The sequence below is a fragment of the Schistocerca nitens genome, chromosome 1 (assembly GCF_023898315.1).
Source record: "Schistocerca nitens isolate TAMUIC-IGC-003100 chromosome 1, iqSchNite1.1, whole genome shotgun sequence".
Taxonomy (NCBI): Eukaryota; Metazoa; Arthropoda; class Insecta; order Orthoptera; family Acrididae; genus Schistocerca; species Schistocerca nitens.
In genome coordinates, this window is record NC_064614.1 from 486,592,343 (window position 1) to 486,610,704 (window position 18,362).

The window sequence follows — 18,362 nt, forward strand, 5'->3', positions numbered from 1 at the left end:
GATATGGTCATAGGTCTGTTCGACACGTGTGAGTGTGTCACAGTGATGCTGAAGAAACTGAACTACCACACTCTGAAGACAGATTTAAACTACCCCAAGAAAGTCTACTAAAAAATTTCAAGAACCGGCTTCAAACAATGTCTCTAGGAAAATTCTACATCCCCCTACGTATCACTCACATATAGATTGTGAGAATAAGATTAGAATAATTACAGCACGTGTAGAGTTATTCAATCAATCATTCTTCCCGAGCACCGTACGTGAATGGAACGGGAAGAAACCCTAATAACTGGTACAATGGGCGTACTCTCTTCCATGTGCCCCACGGCGGTTTGGAGAGTATAGCCACAATCTATTATGTTAGACTGTGGTATAGCTGTAGATACCATAGTTTATCGTAGACCCGCGAAGCGTATAAATATCATCTTTGGTTTTCAGTATATTAATTTCTGTAGTGTAATTAGCAGCGCCAAGTTTGAAGATGTTTCTTGATTGTATTTGAAATGTTGTAGTTAGGCGCAATAAGAATATATGTAAAGTCGGTAAGTGAACCGTATTCGTTGCTCTCTGGTATGAAGACCTTTTCGACTACGTGCTGAAGCTAGCAGAAATTCTTCCCCGCTTATAGTGCTTCACGGTTGTTTTTTTTTTCAGTTATTATTTATAGCACTCTAACTGCAGTGCGAAAGGTAACACAATAAACTAAAATACTGTTAATTTCGAAATATTTAGATAGTAGAAAGAAATTGGCGAAAATTTTAATTCAGCTGGAAAAAACGTAGTGCCTATAGTATGTGTACAATTACAGAAAGTAACACGGTGGCACCCTATACGTAAGCTATAAGATTCTTATTCCCCAAACGACTGTATTGTTTTATTGTGACAACGTCCACGAATAGCGGTATTTGCGGAAAATTATTGCTTGGGCCAGTCAGCAACAGTTACTAACAGGAAAAGAAGTTACATATCCTATGTATTGTTAGATTTTTGTCAGTGAAGAAAAGCACTTGGGTTGTTGCTTGTCACACATTATGTGTCTCAAGTGACTCATTGAAATATTGTAAAGATGATGCAGAATTTAATGATAATGGCAGTGTAACAATCGGCAAAGAAAATGAAAGTTATTGAGGGAATTATTATGATATGTTGCTTCCTTGTAAAAGAAGTAGGAAAATATTTGCCATACTCCCAATCCCCTGCCGAATAACTGAGTCTCGCTTGTTCGTCTGAGATCTCAATCAACTTGAAAGAACTTACTAGATTGTAAAAGTCAATTGCGTGGCTATGGTATGAAATTTGTAATTGGTTTAAGTTGTGTATTTACTTAAATAGATAATACTGTAATCTTTGTCTGTGTGTATGGGATGTGGAGGCATAGCCGAGCCCCCTTGATCTCTGCATCAAAGGGGGATGGCTGTTTTGGATTTGTGATAAGAGCAATTCATCAATCTTAGAGGCTTTATTGATATCTCCTATCTACCCTTCTTTCTAATAAAATGTGGATCCTTGGCATATAACTGTGGTAGTTATTACTTGAGGCAACTATTTCGTGTTTCAGTGCTCTCCTGCATGCTTCTTTAGCTACCAGATCATCTCTTACATTTCTATGCCTTGCAGGTGGATGTTTGAACTGTGTACAACTTTGATTTGTTTCTTGGTTGTGGCAGTTTGGTCTCAGTGCTTGGAGATTAAGCGGCCATGTGTGTGTGTTTTTCTAAATTTGATGAAGGACTTGGTTTGTTAGCTTAGTCCTTTTAGTTTTAGATTTGCCCATCTACTGCTTAGTGCTCCTCTATGTGATGGGTAGCATCTGTCAAGATGACTGATTCGGCTGCAGACCCAACAAGAATATTGTCAGTCTATTCTAATACATGTTATTCTACAGAACTGTCATAGGCCCCCTATTCATTTCCAAATATGCCAAAGGTTGCAGTTAAAATCAAAAGGAAAACAAAGAAGGCATCTAATATTGTATATATAATCATGTCTGAGATCTCTAATTATTAAGAATTTGCTGTTGTCTATCAAAACTAATTAAAAATTTTCTAATAACGAAATGAAAGCAACATATGTAGTAGAACTAGCAGAGGGAAGAATTCAATCAGTTTCGTACTATTACAACTTCTGTCATTGAAATCAGGAAAACAGTTAATTCAATTAAAAGCAGTAAATTCTCTCGGCACTGATAACATTTTAGCAAAATATTAAAAGCCTGTTGTTCTGATATACTGCTTGTACTTAGTCACATTTATTTCATACCAGTTTTGCAAGCTATCTTTGTAGACTAACAGAAGGTGTCATTAGATAACTACTTTTAAAGAAATGAATCAGGACAGACATTTTGGGAAAAGGTAATACAATAAGAGTGATTGAACATGTCTGTAGAAGGGAGAGTGTGAGTCACTCATGTGTTATGTGATCTGTGATATGTGATTTATTCATCTCATTTCGTGCAATTTTCAAATCATTTGATTTGATGTACAGGAGACATGTCAAGGTTTACAAAAAGAAACTTTTTTTTCTCTTTTTTAAGAGAAATACAAAAGTTTACATTATATTTTCATTTCTAAGTTACAACTACACAAATACCTAAAATAATACATGTAATACAATCCCTGTGTTCAGACTGTGAAGTGTCCTCAAGATACTGTCCTCATAGGCCTATACTGAATTCCAGAAAGTCCTTTCCCCATTGAGCAAACCAGCTATCATTTCACTGAGTATGTAATAAAATGTTTAGATGGGATTATTTAATCTACCAAGATTTTTTCGTAGCCTATCCAAGGTGTTCAGCATTGAAGATCACATCATCATTTTGGAGAAAATTAATATCTGTTGGTTTCAGAGTAGAATGAGTAAATAGTTCACTCTATATTTAACTAGCCTAATATGGAGCAGAGAGTCATGTATTAGACTACCTAGGCAGTTTTTATGCAGCAGCATCATGTTACACTGGATACATTGCTGTGAAGTTTGATATTTGATCCACTCTTGTTCGTACTATGAAAAGATGACCTCTCATTAAATTCTTATAAACCAGAAATTGTTCCCTTTGCAGAAGATGAAAGTTTCATAATCAAGCCCAGAAGAGATCCACTAGTAGAAGAAATGATAAATGAAATTCTCATAAAATTGTTGTTTTATTGTCTGCAAGTGGTCAGTCACTTAATTTAGAAAAAATACAGTTGATTTCCTTACAAGACAGGGTAGACCCTACATCATCAGTAACAGGTTCTGTCATGAAAGCAAATGTGTAACACTGAGTATTTAAAATTCCTGGGTGTGTGCATTGATTACAATTTCAATTGGAAATCACGTATCGTAGTATTCTCAGTGATTATGTTCTGCTACATTTGTTTGGTGCTGACTGCTAATTTTGAAGATGAATGCATCAGCAAGTTAGCTTTATACATGCTAATAGTCCTTAGAGGAATACAAATAATTGAAGGAGTGAAAGTAACATCTTGTGTATAGTTCAGGAATTGATTTGTCGATAGTCACATAAACAAGACTGAGGATGTTGCAAGATTTCTGACAAATCCTTCTTCAGAGCTAATAGACTGCATGTGCATGACTACATTGCCCCTGATAACAACATTGTGTTGGCAATGCAGCAAGACTGGGGTGTGGGGTTGTGTCTGGTAGAGAGTTACGTTAGAAGAAAGGAGGCAGGGAGTGGAAGGGAGGGTATTCCTTCAATATACTGGGCAAGGGATTGCTCATCAATGTAGATATGCAGTCCACTGGTGGCCAGACTATATGGGAGAGACTTTATCGTGTGGAATAGATGGGAGCTATTAAAATACATGCAGTGCAGATGGTTACTGAACTTGAAATGGACCGAGGTTTGTTTGAAGCCATTGGAGAGGTGGAGGGCAACATCCAGGACTGGAAGAAACATGAGAATCAGAGGGAAGGAATGAGGACAGTGTCTCTGTCCTGGGTGTAAACATTCCATCTATGAACCTCGACTGGACAAGAGGTTTGGGTTTGTGGGTGACAAGGAGGCTTTCTTCTAGATGGCTCTTGACAAGATGGCTTAGGAGGATGCCATGTAGGTGATTATGGCCATGCCATGGATTTGTTTCTGTATCTTCTGCTCAAAGGAGAAGTAAATTCTTGCAACACTGAAACTTTGTATGTGCATAAAAGAATGAGATGGTGGGTTTGGAGTTGGCAGGATGTAGAGAGAGGTAGTGTTTGATTCCTGCAAGCCATGTGCCCCACAAATCCGCCTTACACATGCTTCCTGAAATCCCTAACCTAACTGTCCTTGATGCCGCATTTTAGCTGGTTACTGTGTTCCCACGGAAAGAATATCGACTGATGTTGACCAGCAACTCTAATCCATACCCTGCAGCATTGGTCTCATATCAAGGACACAAACCACCTCATACACCATATCTCATCTATTCCCACCCAACACCATCTGGATCCGTACTTGTCATGTTTGATATTACCGCACCATAAACAAACATCCCCAAATGCTGGTATCACTTTCTACTTCACTTCCTAGTACCAGCCCCAGACACATCAAGCTGTTACTTACACACCACCAGAGAAACAACATTTTTATGCATAACTATTACTCCTTTGATCAATGACATGAAAAAAAAATCCAAGAATGGCCCAGGCTACCTGCATGTGATGTTACTATGCCAAGCAGTTTATGGGCCATCTAGAAGAAACTTTCCTAGCCATACAAAGTTCAACCCCTTGCCTGGTGCAGGTTCATTGATGAAATCCTCATGTTCTTGATCCAGGGCCAAGACACCCAGTTCATAAAACCTCTGTCATTATCAAGCCCACTGTGCATGAACAGTAACTGCATTTTAATTATTGGTATCCATTCCACACTAAAGTCTCACCCCTGGCCACTAGTAACAAACACATCTGTAGTGATGAGTAGTCCCTTGCTCAGTATGCTGAAGGTCTTACTGATGCATTACACCCCCCCCCCCCTCCCAAACAGAGCTGCAGACATTTCCCATGCCACATCCACACGTCTGCAATCCAATCACCACCCCAAGCAACCATCGCAAAGGAGCATCCCCCTTATCACCCAATATCATATGTGCAACAACTTTATCCATTGTCAGGACTTTGATTATTTACCGTCATGCCCAGAAATGGGAGCATACTGCCTATAATCATCTATACTTCTTCAAAGTTGGATTCACACATCCAATCTGCGGAATACTGTAGTTCATCGTCATGGCACACATACTCCCAATCCCTTGCCTACGTGTTGTACCAATGTGCAAGATTTGTCCTATACACCTGTAGAGGATCGAAAGATGACAGTGATTAAGTTAGTTAAAGGTAGGAATTCCACAGTAATAAAGTTAGTTAAAATGTGAAGAATATTGGGAGCCAGAAGTCATATGTGCATTACATTCAGTTGCGCAATTCAGTGATATGATACTGTGGCATAATTGGGTAGCCGGAGTGCTGAGTTCAGCACCACGAAGGAGAACACTGTGTCAATGGCCAGCTCGGCGCACAGCAGAATATGTGACAAGAAGCAGTTTGCTGCATGCCAGTGTGTTGACGTCAAGGGTAGTAACTGGATCAGTTATGCAAGTTGAGCAACACAGGAATATTCCACCAACATACTGGGTAAGAACAGCACACAGTGGCAGAAAGCTGTGTTTAAGGACTGGCAACCAGCTTATCAACATTGTCCGTCATGAGGCATTGGAGTGACAGAACCTGTGTCACTTAGTGCTGTCACCAGTTCGGAGTCGTCACTGCCATCACAATCTTCGTATAATCACCACCGTAATGCAGATCGTCGCCTAGAAGATGCCAGAGTGACATGGCTGCTGTAACTATCATTGGACGCCTTTAACAGGTAGTCGCTTGTGGGAGTCATCGCTTGGGGTGCATCGTGGTAATGCAGTGTTACCATTGCTCTTGGACGTAGCCACCACGAACGCTGTGACCAAGGCAGGAGCCGGGGTCCCTGGCCCGCCGACGCCAGACAGCTGCCGCTGGGGAGGTCCATTAAGACAGGGCACTGACCTGTCCTCTGTCTCAATGCCACGCCCCCCCCCCCCCCCACCCCAGCCCCCAGCAGAACAGAGGCCCGTGGCACATGGTCCCAGCTGTGCCACATTAAGTCCCTGCATGGCTGGAGCGCCACTGTCGAGCAGTAGATTCAAGTTACGCCAGCGCAGCTTCAGAGGCAGTGGCAGGCACACATGTGAACGTCTGCTAGTCGCCACCAAGAATATTAAGAGTGGAAGCAAACCTCACCCAGAGGGGCCACAGCCATTGTATTGCAGCTGATAAATAAATGTTGTTATTCTGTCATCTGGAGCCATCCAAGGACACATCCTCTTCTTCCTCACACCCAGCAGGGAACCCACATTCGAATCTGGCGAAAGGCAGTGAAGTCCCGTTCCTGGCAACATACCCCATTTGCATTGGTATCAGATGAGGCAGTTTACACTGGTGTCAGGAAGACTGATGGGGCATTGTGGAGAACACACCTTGTTGAGTTAAGAGTTAGCAGTATGGAGCACCTACAGTGATGGTGTAACATGCCGCAAAGGAAGTAAGTGCTGGTTTCGAACCTGTTGGGTTGTCCCTTTTCCTGTAATTTGCCTGGATCATTTTTTGTATTCTGTGAGTATACTTTTCTTTTGATTAAGTTCTAGTCATGGCAAAGGAACTTTCAGCCGCTGAGGTTATTGAGTAACTTAGTGATCAGGCGGAGAAATTAAATAATGTCAAAGCGATGGAGAGAGAGCAGTCATATCCCAATCCACCCATCCTTGATGGTACTGCTGCGGCATTGGTTACCCCATTTTCAGGGAAACAGGGCAAGATGTTTTTAGTTTTTAACTTTTTTGACAATTTGGCTACAGCCGCCAAATTGAGGGGGATGGAGTAACGAGCATTTATTAAGTGTTGCTAAACTGAAGTTAATGGGAGATGTTGGAGCACATGTTATGTGTAATGAGAAACTGAGGGTGGCTAAAACATTTGAGAATTTTCAGGAAGGGTTATTAGAGAGATATCAGAAGCACAACACTGCAAGATATTGTCGGGAACAACTTACTAGGGTTATTTGTAAGCAGAATGAATGTACTGAAAGTTTTGCTGACTATTCGTAAAATCAATTTAAGTACCTATGAGCTCATGAATGATGACAGAGTTAACTTTGCGGGAATAAGAGCAAAGTGCTCTTAACACATTTTTGAGGGGCCTACAACCGGAAATGTCAAGAAAGGTCCGTTCGGAATTTCCTAAGTATTTGAGTTAAGCAGTAGATATTGTACTATCTTTAGTGGAAATTGAGTCATTGGCTAGGTCATGTGAAAGTCAGACAGTGTTTAGTACGGGCATAAATTGTTTTCGGTGTGGGCAAAAGGGTCATATACAAAGAGATTGCAGACAACAATGTTGCAGGTATTGTAGGAAATTTGGTCACTCAGTTCAGAAATGTCGTAACAGGAACCAGCAACAACAGAAGTTTCAGTTGCAGGGTAGATCTTACAGGCAGCAGTTGAACGGTGCATGAGGTGGGGTGTCCACTGTGCCACACTCTCAGTAAAAGTTAGCACATGTAAGAAAGCAGTTGCAGACTGTTTTCTGGCCGGCTGTGTGGAGGATATGTAAAATGCTGTTGGTTACCGGTTCTCAGGTATCGGTTACAAGTGAGCGAGTATTTGGGGCAAACAGGTTAAGTGCATCACTCTGGACATTAAGTGGCATAGGTAGAGGATGTGTAAACTCACTCGGTGCTGGAATGTTGAAGTTCTGACTGGCAGAGTTTAACTTCCAAGAGGATGCAGAAGTTCTTCCCGTGGTTAGCGGCAGGTACAACGTGATTCTCGGGCTTGATTTCCTGGTTGCACATTGCGCCATAATTGACCTGGAATGGCATATGGTAGAACTGGATGGAACTTTGTTTCGGCTATGCTCTGTAGCCGGAATACCTTCACTGTCTCAAAGTCCTTCTAATGGCTGGGGGAAGTCAGTTAAACTGCATACAAGGTCTCTTAAGGTTGATTCGCGGGATCACATACCGAAAGGTACAGGAAAGATAGTCAGCATTGATCTCGGTACTGACATGCCAGTGAACGTGTTATGTAACGTTGAACCTTTGGTAGATAACAAAGTATTAGGCACAGTTGGTTGTTTTATTCAATGTACAATGTTCTGCATTCAGGAGGTAGACGGCATGGGGGTAGTACCTGCCAGTATTGATAATTTTGGCCCCAGGGAAGTAGGGGTACCCTAGTTGCGAATTTAGAAGTGTTAGGTGAAGGTGAACTACACCATGATTTTACAGCAAACTACACAATGCCAGGGTGGTCTGTCGACTGGTCAGCACTAACGATTAGGGTGGCTCCCCTGGAAGCACAGGATAGAGTTTTAGTGGAAAATAATCCATCAGGTCCATTAACTGCAGCAACACTTCTTCAGCACCAAATTTCTACTGAAAGTGAAGCTTTCATCTACAAACAAGTGTATCAAGCTCCAAGGCACTTGCAGGCATTTATGGAAGAGTTTATAGATCACCAACTTAGAGATGACGTCATAAAACCTGTTTGTAGTCCTGTTCTGCTCCCATTGTAATTGTAAACAAGAAATCACCAGATTGTGGCAAAGCTTATTGTTTCTGTTGTGATTAACATTTCCTCAATCAGAGAATGGTGTTGGATGCATATCCTGTGCTCAGTATGATAAAGACATTGGACAACTTGGGTCAGTGTCAGTACTTCACAACACTGGATTTGCGTAGTGTTTGCCACGAGTTGGAAGTAACACTTGAGGACCAACTTAAAACTACGTTCTCAATGCCGACTGGGCATTTCCAGTTTTGTCGCATGCCGTTTGGACTTAAAAACGCACTGGCAACCTTTCAGCGTTTGTTGGATAGTGTGTTACAAAGATTAAAAATAAAACAGTGCATGGTATACCTGGGTGACATAATTGTGTATTCAAAGAATGTTCCTGAACATCTGGAGCAGTTGCACGAAGTGTTTGACCATATGCGTCCAGCACGGTTAATGTAGAATTTATAGAAATGTCATTTTGTATTACAAGAAGTTTGTTGTTTGGATCACATTATAGGGCAAGATGGAATTCATACCAATCCATAGCTAGTTGAGGCCATTCAAAATTTTCCAACACCCACCAAGCTAAAGGAGTTGCAACCTTAGTTGGGCTTCGTAAATTTTTATCATAGGTATGTTCTGAAATTTGCAGAAATTGCAAGACCTTTCACGCAGTTTCTATGCAAAGGAGTGAAGTTTCATTGGACAGATGAGGATGAGATGGCTTTCCAGAAGATGAAAAATCTGTTGACATGTAGTCACATATTGGTCTACCCAGATTTTGAAAAACAGTTTATTCTTTCTTGTGATTTGAGTGATTTTGCACTAGGAGTTGTTTTGAGTCAGGAAGTAGATGGACACGGGCACTGTATTGCGCATGCTTCATGGGAGCTCAATAATGCTGAACAAAATTATTCCACTACGGAGAGGGAAATGCTCTCAGTGATTTTTGGAATTGGGTACTTTCGTTGTTATCTCTATGGTAGACAATTTAAAGTGGTGACTGATCACACAGCGTTTAGGTGACCTTTAGGACTTTGTTGAGATGGGCCTTGCAGTTAAGCGAGTTCGATTACGAGGCTGGGGAGGTCGCACACTAATGTGGATGGACTCAGCCGTAAGGTACGCACTATGGAATGCACAGGCATTGACAAAAGTGAAAAAATGGCTGCACAAAGTGCTGACCTGGGCCGTCAGCCATTTGCTGAATAGCAGCAGTTCTGCATGGAGAATGGGAGTATTGCATCGCACGACGTGAAATGGACTGCGGTTAGTAGTACCACATAGCTTGCGTGAGGAAGTGTTGAGGCAAGTGAATGATTCGGGTCGAAGAGCAATGGAGAGAAGGGTAGTGCAGCTTTATTGGTGGATGACGTGTAGGCAGGATGTGGACAATTATGTGAAAAATAGTGTTCGGTGTGCTCAAAGAGCAGAGCTTAACCACCAGAAAATTAAGCTACGTAGGTAACCAGGAGCTGATAAGCCCATCCAAATGGTAGGGCTGGACATCTTAGGATATCTAGCACAAACACCAGCAGGGAATCATTATGTATTAACCATTATTGACCATTTTTCTTGGTATGTTTCCATGGTAGTTTACTGGACTAGCAAGCTGTGACGGAGGCTCAGGCACTAGTCAGCCAATAGATGCTTCGGTTTGGGACACCTGAAACCATAATCATGGGTCAGGGCACAAATTTTACGTCAGAATTAATGTAGCAGCTATGCAGGCTGTTGTGCATTAAAAAATTATGGACGAACGCTCAGTGTCCTCAGACTAATAGTAGCACAGAATGAGTCCACAGGACAATTGCGAAAATGTTGAGTTTTTACTTAAATTCCCAGCATAACAATTGGGATGCCGTATTGGCCTACATTGTCACTGCAGACAACTTGAAATGCAATTTTTGGATTTAAGATGACATTACCTTTTGAGTTTTGCAAAGCCCTGCTGCAAGAAGACATCTGGTCTGTGAAGGATTTCGCTAGGAGAGTGAAACTTATCTGGAGACAATTACAAAAAATGAATATGACGGCTTTAGAAAAACAGGAAGGCGCACATGATGCAAAAGCAGTGTTATCTAAATATGATGTGGGTTATGTTAATGAATCCTTATGTGCTGAAGGGGAAAGCAAAGATGTTCGTGGCATGATATAATGGCCCTTAACAGATAACAGAGACGATGTTGTTGGTTAACATTAAACATCAACTCCCCACCTGCCCTCCCTTTGATTGCCCATGTAAGCCGAATTTGGCTATTTGAGGGGGATATGGACAAATTGCCTTGTGTGACCACTGTTTGTGTAGAAGGGGGAAGAGTAACGGCAGATGAGGAGGAGAACAAGAGAAAACAACAGCAAAGGAAACGGGACAATATGACAAATCGTCAGTGTATGCAAAGACCTAGAGCAGGGTTGTGAGACTGACATTAGGATTTTCTTTTTGTTAACCAGCTACGATAAGGGGTAGCATAGCCATCAATATGGTCCACTCCTTAATTTATGTTCCTGACCTACCTTCCTCGGTTTTGCCCCCTGAACATCTTTTGTTTCTTAAAGATACCATTGATGAGAACCTGCTCACTTCTCTGGGTCAGATGATTACTACCCAACATGTTTGAGTTACCATGGAACATGTCTTAGAGCATGTGAAAAGCTACAGAAGTAAGCAGCAACGGCAGTCATTGGATCATCATCAGCCACTTGTGTATTTCTTGTGGTGATCAGAGCAATGTATTTCTTGTTCAAGAGAAGAGTTGCCCAAATTCCACACCTCGTAAACTTCAGCCTATGAATTCAAACTGCTCTGAAAGGCAGGCCCTCCTGACAAGGCAGTGTAATAAGTGAACAGGCCTGAAGGCAAAGAGTAAGTGTGCTCAAAGGATCATAAGGAACAATTGTGTATAAGAGGGAGAAATGTAGCATAATTATTAGTGAAGCCACAGTCTCAAAGGAAGTGAACTGTGTAAATATGCTACAAGTCCAGTATTGGTAGAGGGTTCAAAGCCATGTATTGAGAGTCAGTTGTAAATAGATGTAGAGGCAGAATGCAGGTACGCATTCTTTCAGTAGAAGGGGGGAGTGTAGAGGTTCAAAAGGCGAGAGTGATTAAGTTAGGTTAAAGTTAGGAGTTTAGCAGTAATAAAGTTAGTTAGAATGTGACAAATATTGGGAGCCAGAAAAGTCATATTTGTGTGACATTTGGTTACACATTCAGTGCTACGATATCGTGGCTTAATTGGGTCAGTGGAGTGCTGAATTTAACAACACAAAGGAGAATGCTGTGTCAGTGGCCAGTTTTCCGCATAGCAGAAGACGTGACAAGAGGCAGCTCGCCACACTGCAGGGTGTTGACACTGAGGGCAGTAATCGGGTCAGTTACGCCTGTCATGGAAGTCATCGCTTGGAGTGCATTGTGGTAATGCATTTTTGCCATCATCCTTGGACGCTGCTGTCATGAACGCTGCAACTGGGGCAGGAGTCGGGGAGCCTAGGCTGCCGATGCCAGACAGCCGCCACTTGTGAGATCCACTGAGATCCACTGAACTGTCAACTGCCAAGCCCCCTAGCCACCAGCACCACAGAGGCCCGTGGCGCGTGGTCCTAGCTGCTGCAGTTAAGTCCCTGCAAGTCCGGGGTGCCACTGTGGAGGCAGCAGTTCCGAGTTACACCAGCACTGCTTCAGAGGCAGCAGCGGGCAAACATGTGAACATCCACCAGTCACCTCTGTCGCCACCAAGAATATTACATGTGGAAAGAAACCTCTCCCAGAGGGCTCACAACCCTTGTATTGTAGCTGATAAGTAAATGTTGTTATTCTGTCATCAGGATTTATCTGTGGACACACCCTCACCATCCTCTTTCTCATGCCCAGCAGAGAATCCAGGTTCAAACCTAGTGATGGGCAGTGAGGCCCCATGCCTGTTAGCGTGCCCTGTTTACACTGGTATCAGATGTGGCCGTTTACACAACCACCAAGCACATCCCACTCCTGTCCCATCACAAGTATATTCTATCCTATCAAAGGCAGGGCCACTTGTGAAAGCAGTCATATCATCTACCAGCTCTGATGTAACTGGCATAGTCCATAACAATTCAGGCAGGCTAGGAAAAAATCTTACCTTCATAGTCTTGGATGTTATTGAATTCATATGTTAAAATAAAGGACAAAGTAAGGAACATGTATTTTTTGTTTTCTCAACAAGAAAGAAAAAAGAAAATCTGCTCCGAGATACAGTCTTCCAAAGATGACACTGCGCATACCATTTTGAAGATGCGAACTTTGGAAAAAATTTTAAAATGTTGTATCTCTGGAACAGTTCTAGATTTTTTTTTTTTCAATTTGAAAGATAATTGCTTTATTGTTACAAAGAAATCTTCCATTTGGACTTATCTATCCAAGTTCTTTTACTATAGTGTTCTGAACTTTTTTGTAATTTAGGGTAAAAATTTTTTTTTCGAAAAGTGCCAATCCATAAAATTTTGATTTTTTTTTTGTTCTGTTGATGAATAAAGGTGAAAAGGTGAGCTCCACTTTTAAGTTGAACTGGTTTTAGAAACAATTGAAATTTTTGCCATACATGAAACCTGTTTTATTAGCACATTATCACCCATCTGGCTCATAAAAATCAAAACGTAGCCATATTTAATATAATTTTAGTTTTTCAAGCATTTTAAATGATTCCAAAATATATGTGAAAGGTCCAAAGATTTAGAGGCTTCAGTTTATACAACTTCTGTGCACTCGGTTTTGTACTGAAATTAGCCAGTCAATGAACTAAAAATATGTTCCACTGCTTCAGTATCTTCCTTTGGTATAGAGTGATGCCTTCCTGTTGAACCAATAGGAACTGGAGCACTTTCAATCTTCAAAACATTGTGAAGAGGAAGTGAGCACTGATGGCATTATTGCTGTCCTTCAGCTGGAAACCTAATCAGCAGCAGCTGGTCCATGTAGTAGCATAAAGTTCACTACAATCTCATTTAACTCATAACTGGTGTCTATAATCTCTGCAATCAACCAGTCACAGTCATACACACATGCCACAAGCATCTCCCTTCTCAGGTTGTGAATCTGAATATTATCCTGCTGTTTCTGAGGTGTTGGCCAAACGAACAAAGTTTCTTTTTTCTTGCTCTTTAAAGTGCATGCAATATTAGTTCGCCCATCACTTTGAGTTCAAAAATGTGTCTTCTGAATTCCTTTCACAGGAGTAGTTTGTTTGGACCATTCTTCTTTTTTCTGCTCACGGAATTCTTTGATTTCCTCTTTGGACAAAAGAATGAGGGTTGTGGATGTGTAAGATTTCACAACTCTCGTAAAATCCTCAGCATTCTGAATCACAGCTGTATTTGGTCTGGAAACGTTATGTTTTGTAACATGGTGCTTCAGCTGGCCTCCTACACCATCTTAAGGCCCCCTTCCCATGACCAGTAGCACTGTATAGCCAGTCAGTTGGCGCAAGTGACTTACGCAGTTCAAACTGCTGGTAACAATTTTTAAAATGACTAGGATGGGAAAAACCCACCGTGGTACAACAACAAAGTTAGGAAACTACTGCGAAAGCAAAGAGAGCTTCACTCCAAGTTTAAACACAGCCAAAACCTCTCAGACAAACAGAAGCTAAACAATGTCAAAGTTAGCGTAAGGAGGGCTATGCGTGAAGTGTTCAGTGAATTCGAAAGTAAAATTCTATGTACCGACTTGACAGAAAATCCTAGGAAGTTCTGGTCTTACGTTAAATCAGTAAGTGGCTCGAAACAGCATATCCAGACACTCCGGGATGATGATGGCATTGAAACAGAGGATGACACACGTAAAGCTGAAATACTAAACACCTTTTTCCAAAGCTGTTTCACAGAGGAAGACCGCACTGCAGTTCCTTCTCTAAATCCTCGCACAAACGAAAAAATGGCTGACATTGAAATAAGTGTCCAAGGAATAGAAAAGCAACTGGAATCACTCAACAGAGGAAAGTCCTCTGGACCTGACGGGATACCAATTCGATTCTACACAGAGTACGCGAAAGAACTTGCCCCCCTTCTAACAGCCGTGTACCGCAAGTCTCTAGAGGAACGGAGGGTTCCAAATGATTGGAAAAGAGCACAGGTAGTCCCAGTCTCCAAGAAGGGTCGTCGAGCAGAAGCGCAAAACTATAGACCTTTATCTCTGACGTCGATCTGTTGTAGAATTTTAGAACATGTTTTTTGCTCAAGTATCATGTCGTTTTTGGAAACCCAGAATCTACTATGTAGGAATCAACATGGATCCCAGAAACAGTGATCGTGTGAGACCCAACTCGCTTTATTTGTTCATGAGACCCAGAAAATATTAGATACAGGCTCCCAGGTAGATGCTATTTTTCTTGACTTCCGGAAGGCGTTCGATACAGTTCCGCACTGTCGCCTGATAAACAAAGTAAGAGCCTACGGAATATCAGACCAGCTGTGTGGCTGGATTGAAGAGTTTTTAGCAAACAGAACACAGCATGTTGTTATCAATGGAGAGACGTCTACAGACATTAAAGTAACCTCTGGCGTGCCACAGGGGAGTGTAATTGGACCATTGCTTTTCACAATATATGTAAATGACCTAGTAGATAGTGTCGGAAGTTCCATACGGCTTTTCGCGGATGATGCTGTAGTATACAGAGAAGTTGCCGCATTAGAAAATTGTAATGAAATGCAGGAAGATCTGCAGCGGATAGGCACTTGGTGCAGGGAGTGGCAACTGTCCCTTAACATAGACAAATGTAATGTATTGCAAATACATAGAAATAAGCATCCTTTATTGTATGATTATATGATAGCGGAACAAACACTGGTAGCAGTTACTTCTGTAAAATATCTGGGAGTATGCGTGTGGAACGATTTGAAGTGGAATGATCATATAAAATTAATTGTTGGTAAGGCGGGTACCAGGTTGAGATTCATTGGGAGAGTGCTTAGAAAATGTAGTCCATCAACAAAGGAGGTGGCTTACAAAACACTCGTTCGACCTATACTTGAGTATTGCTCATCAGTGTGGGACCCATACCAGATCGGGTTGACGGAGGAGATAGAGAAGATCCAAAGAACAGCGGCGCGTTTTGTCACAGGGTTATTTGGTAACTGTGATAGCGTTACGGAGATGCTTAATAAACTCAAGTGGCAGCCTCTGCAAGAGAGGCGCTCTGCATCGCGGTGTAGCTTGCTCGCCAGGTTTCGAGAGGGTGCGTTTCTGGAGGAGGTATCGAATATATTGCTTCCCCCTACTTATACCTCCCGAGGAGATCACGAATGTAAAATTAGGGAGATTAGAGCACGCACAGAGGCTTTCAGACAGTCGTTCTTCCCGCGAACCATACGCGACTGAAACAGGAAAGGGGGGTAATGACAGTGGCACGTAAAGTGCCCTCCGCCACACACCGTTGGGTGGCTTGCGGAGTATAAATGTAGATGTAGATGTAGAAATAATGATGATCTTCTCTGCCCCTGTTTGCAGTTGAAGAATTTTGCGCACTGCCAGCAAAGCATGTGCTGAGTCATGTCCTGTGTCATCACTTATAACTGCAATAATTGTGGTCTTGTTTTGAAAATATGTCACTCCTGTAAAAATTGAAACTTGGTCGTTACCCCAATGATACCCTTGTACTTTTTGTAGGAGGATTACATACCAGTTCTCAGCAAAATAACAGTGAAGCACAAAACATAGTTCTTCAGCCTTTACACACCCTTACACTTCTGCAGTGTGTTGTTGTTGCAGTTTCTTCAGATGCTGGTGTGTTACTGATTGAACTGACCATTTACCAAGTTTATCAGTGAAACTGTGAAAAGCAACAGTTTTCTTAATTAGTTTATTTTCCCTATGTCACATATGTGATTTCTGCAGAGTTATCTGCTACATCTTCCAGGCCAAGTGTCTGCAAAGACAGTCCTCCCTTTCCAGGGCAGTCACCACATTCTTCAAATGAATAAGTCTCGCTTTACGTCACAGACTACTAATGACTTCACACACACAACCAAGATGTCATGTCACCGCTCCAGTAAGTTCTTCAAAGTTACCACGCAAAGTTCAAAATTCATGCAGTACACACATAAACAGACATCTCTAGGTGGGTGTGGAACTACCCACTTAGGTTGTAGTGCATAAAATTTTCATCTTCCAATATGTGAAGTTGTATAATTGCTCTTCTAAATTGCAAATGTTTCTTTAATACTGTGAGTCATGTACCTCTTCACTTTCACAACTTTTTGGACCTTCAACTGCTACAGTTACAGTGTCTTTTTTGTTGGCACTCTGGTGAGAACAGTCCCATTTATCTTTCAGATAAAATGACTGCACTATTTGAACTTAAGCTGCTTCTACAGGATGACCATAATAGGGATGTGTTCTTCCAAAGACTAATTTTACAGACCTCAGATTTTTTTATTTGTCTACCATTTACTTTGATACTGATGAAACATGGTTCATAATTGTTTTCTTTGAAAATGTCTCTGGAATAATAGTTAAAAACTGCACCTTTTCACTGAAGGATGCACAATTTCAGCAGCTGAATTGACATTTGTGAATAATTCCTGCAAGAGGTGCAAGAATGCTTTGGTTCATTTTCTTCTGAAGATAGAATTTCTACTTTGAAGACTGTGGTCAGTTTTGCTGTAATATATTCATCCATAGCTTTAGGAATTTCTGTGTGCTTTCTTAATGCATAGAGCTTATGCTTCGACTTCACTGACCTCGGTTTCTTAACAGGACTAACATCTACCTCTGGAGTTGACTGATTCATGATATTTAATTCTTCCTCTATTGGTGCAAAATCTGTATCATCTGCACCATGGGAGGCTTCACCTTGTTCAGGTACTATTATTGTTGTTATTCTGCCAAAACATTTAGAACACAAAAAGTTGTCACTGGAAACATCTTCACTTTGAAACAGTCTTCAAATGCGAACACTTATTCCCAACCTGAACAAAGTCTGTTTTTTTGTTTGTCTTATATATCACTCTTTTATGGATATGCAAATAGTCAGCACATTTCATTCTCCTGTGGCCCCAGTCAGAAGTATTTCAAACAGTCCTTTTCACAAAACCCACTGCAACTGTGTCAAATGGCAAATTCCTCACAAAAACACAGAACTCACTGGATGGTCTCAGATTTCTTAGAAGCCTCTCTTGTAAATAAATTAGCACTGAACAACTACAATACAGAAATATGCAATGAACAACCACGACAAAGAAACTGACAAGAAATTACAACAAAGTGTAAGAAATATCTGCAACAGTGAGAGTGAAAAGAAATAGCTGCAACAAAGAAAGTGATAAGAAATAACTGCAACAAAGACAATAGAAATAATCTTTGTAACAAAGAAATTAGAAAGAAGCAACTTCAGTGAAGATATACATTATTCTTGAAAGTTAAAAAAAAAGATTTTTTAAAATAAAACCTGTCCAACTTATAAGTGGAAGCTCTCCTTTACAGAGAATATAGTACTACATGGTGCTAATCAACAGAAAAAATCTAACTTTTCTGGATAGGCATTTCTGAAAAAAAATTGTTTTCTTTAAATTATAAAAAAATTAAAAAGGCGACAATAAAAGAACTTTGATAGATATGTCCAAACGGAGGATACCATTGTAATCATAAAGCAATTATCCTTCAAATAAAAAAACCTCTAACAAAATATCTAGAACTGTCACAGAGTTACAACATTTTAAAAAATTTCTGAAATTCGCATCTTCAAAATGGTGTTTGCAGTGTCATCTTTGGAAGCCTGTACCTTGGGGCAGGGTTTTTTTTTTGGAGAAAACAAAAAA

The 18,362-nt window shown here is 41.0% G+C and overlaps 1 protein-coding gene across 8 annotated transcripts in view; it reads left to right on the forward strand.

Moving 5' to 3' along the window:
- Positions 1–449: 449 nt before the first annotated feature.
- LOC126252467 (E3 ubiquitin-protein ligase CCNB1IP1-like) overlaps positions 450–18,362 on the forward strand; it is a 185,749-nt gene continuing 167,836 nt past the window's right edge. For 4 of the 8 annotated variants that reach the window (XR_007545845.1, XM_049953386.1, XM_049953365.1 and 1 more), the window contains exon 1: positions 631–689. The gene's annotated coding sequence lies outside the window, so the exon portion shown is untranslated. Of the gene's footprint in view, positions 543–601; positions 690–18,362 lie in introns of those variants that run through there. The other 4 variants (XM_049953378.1, XM_049953405.1, XM_049953371.1 and 1 more) reach the window with 3 other exon arrangements.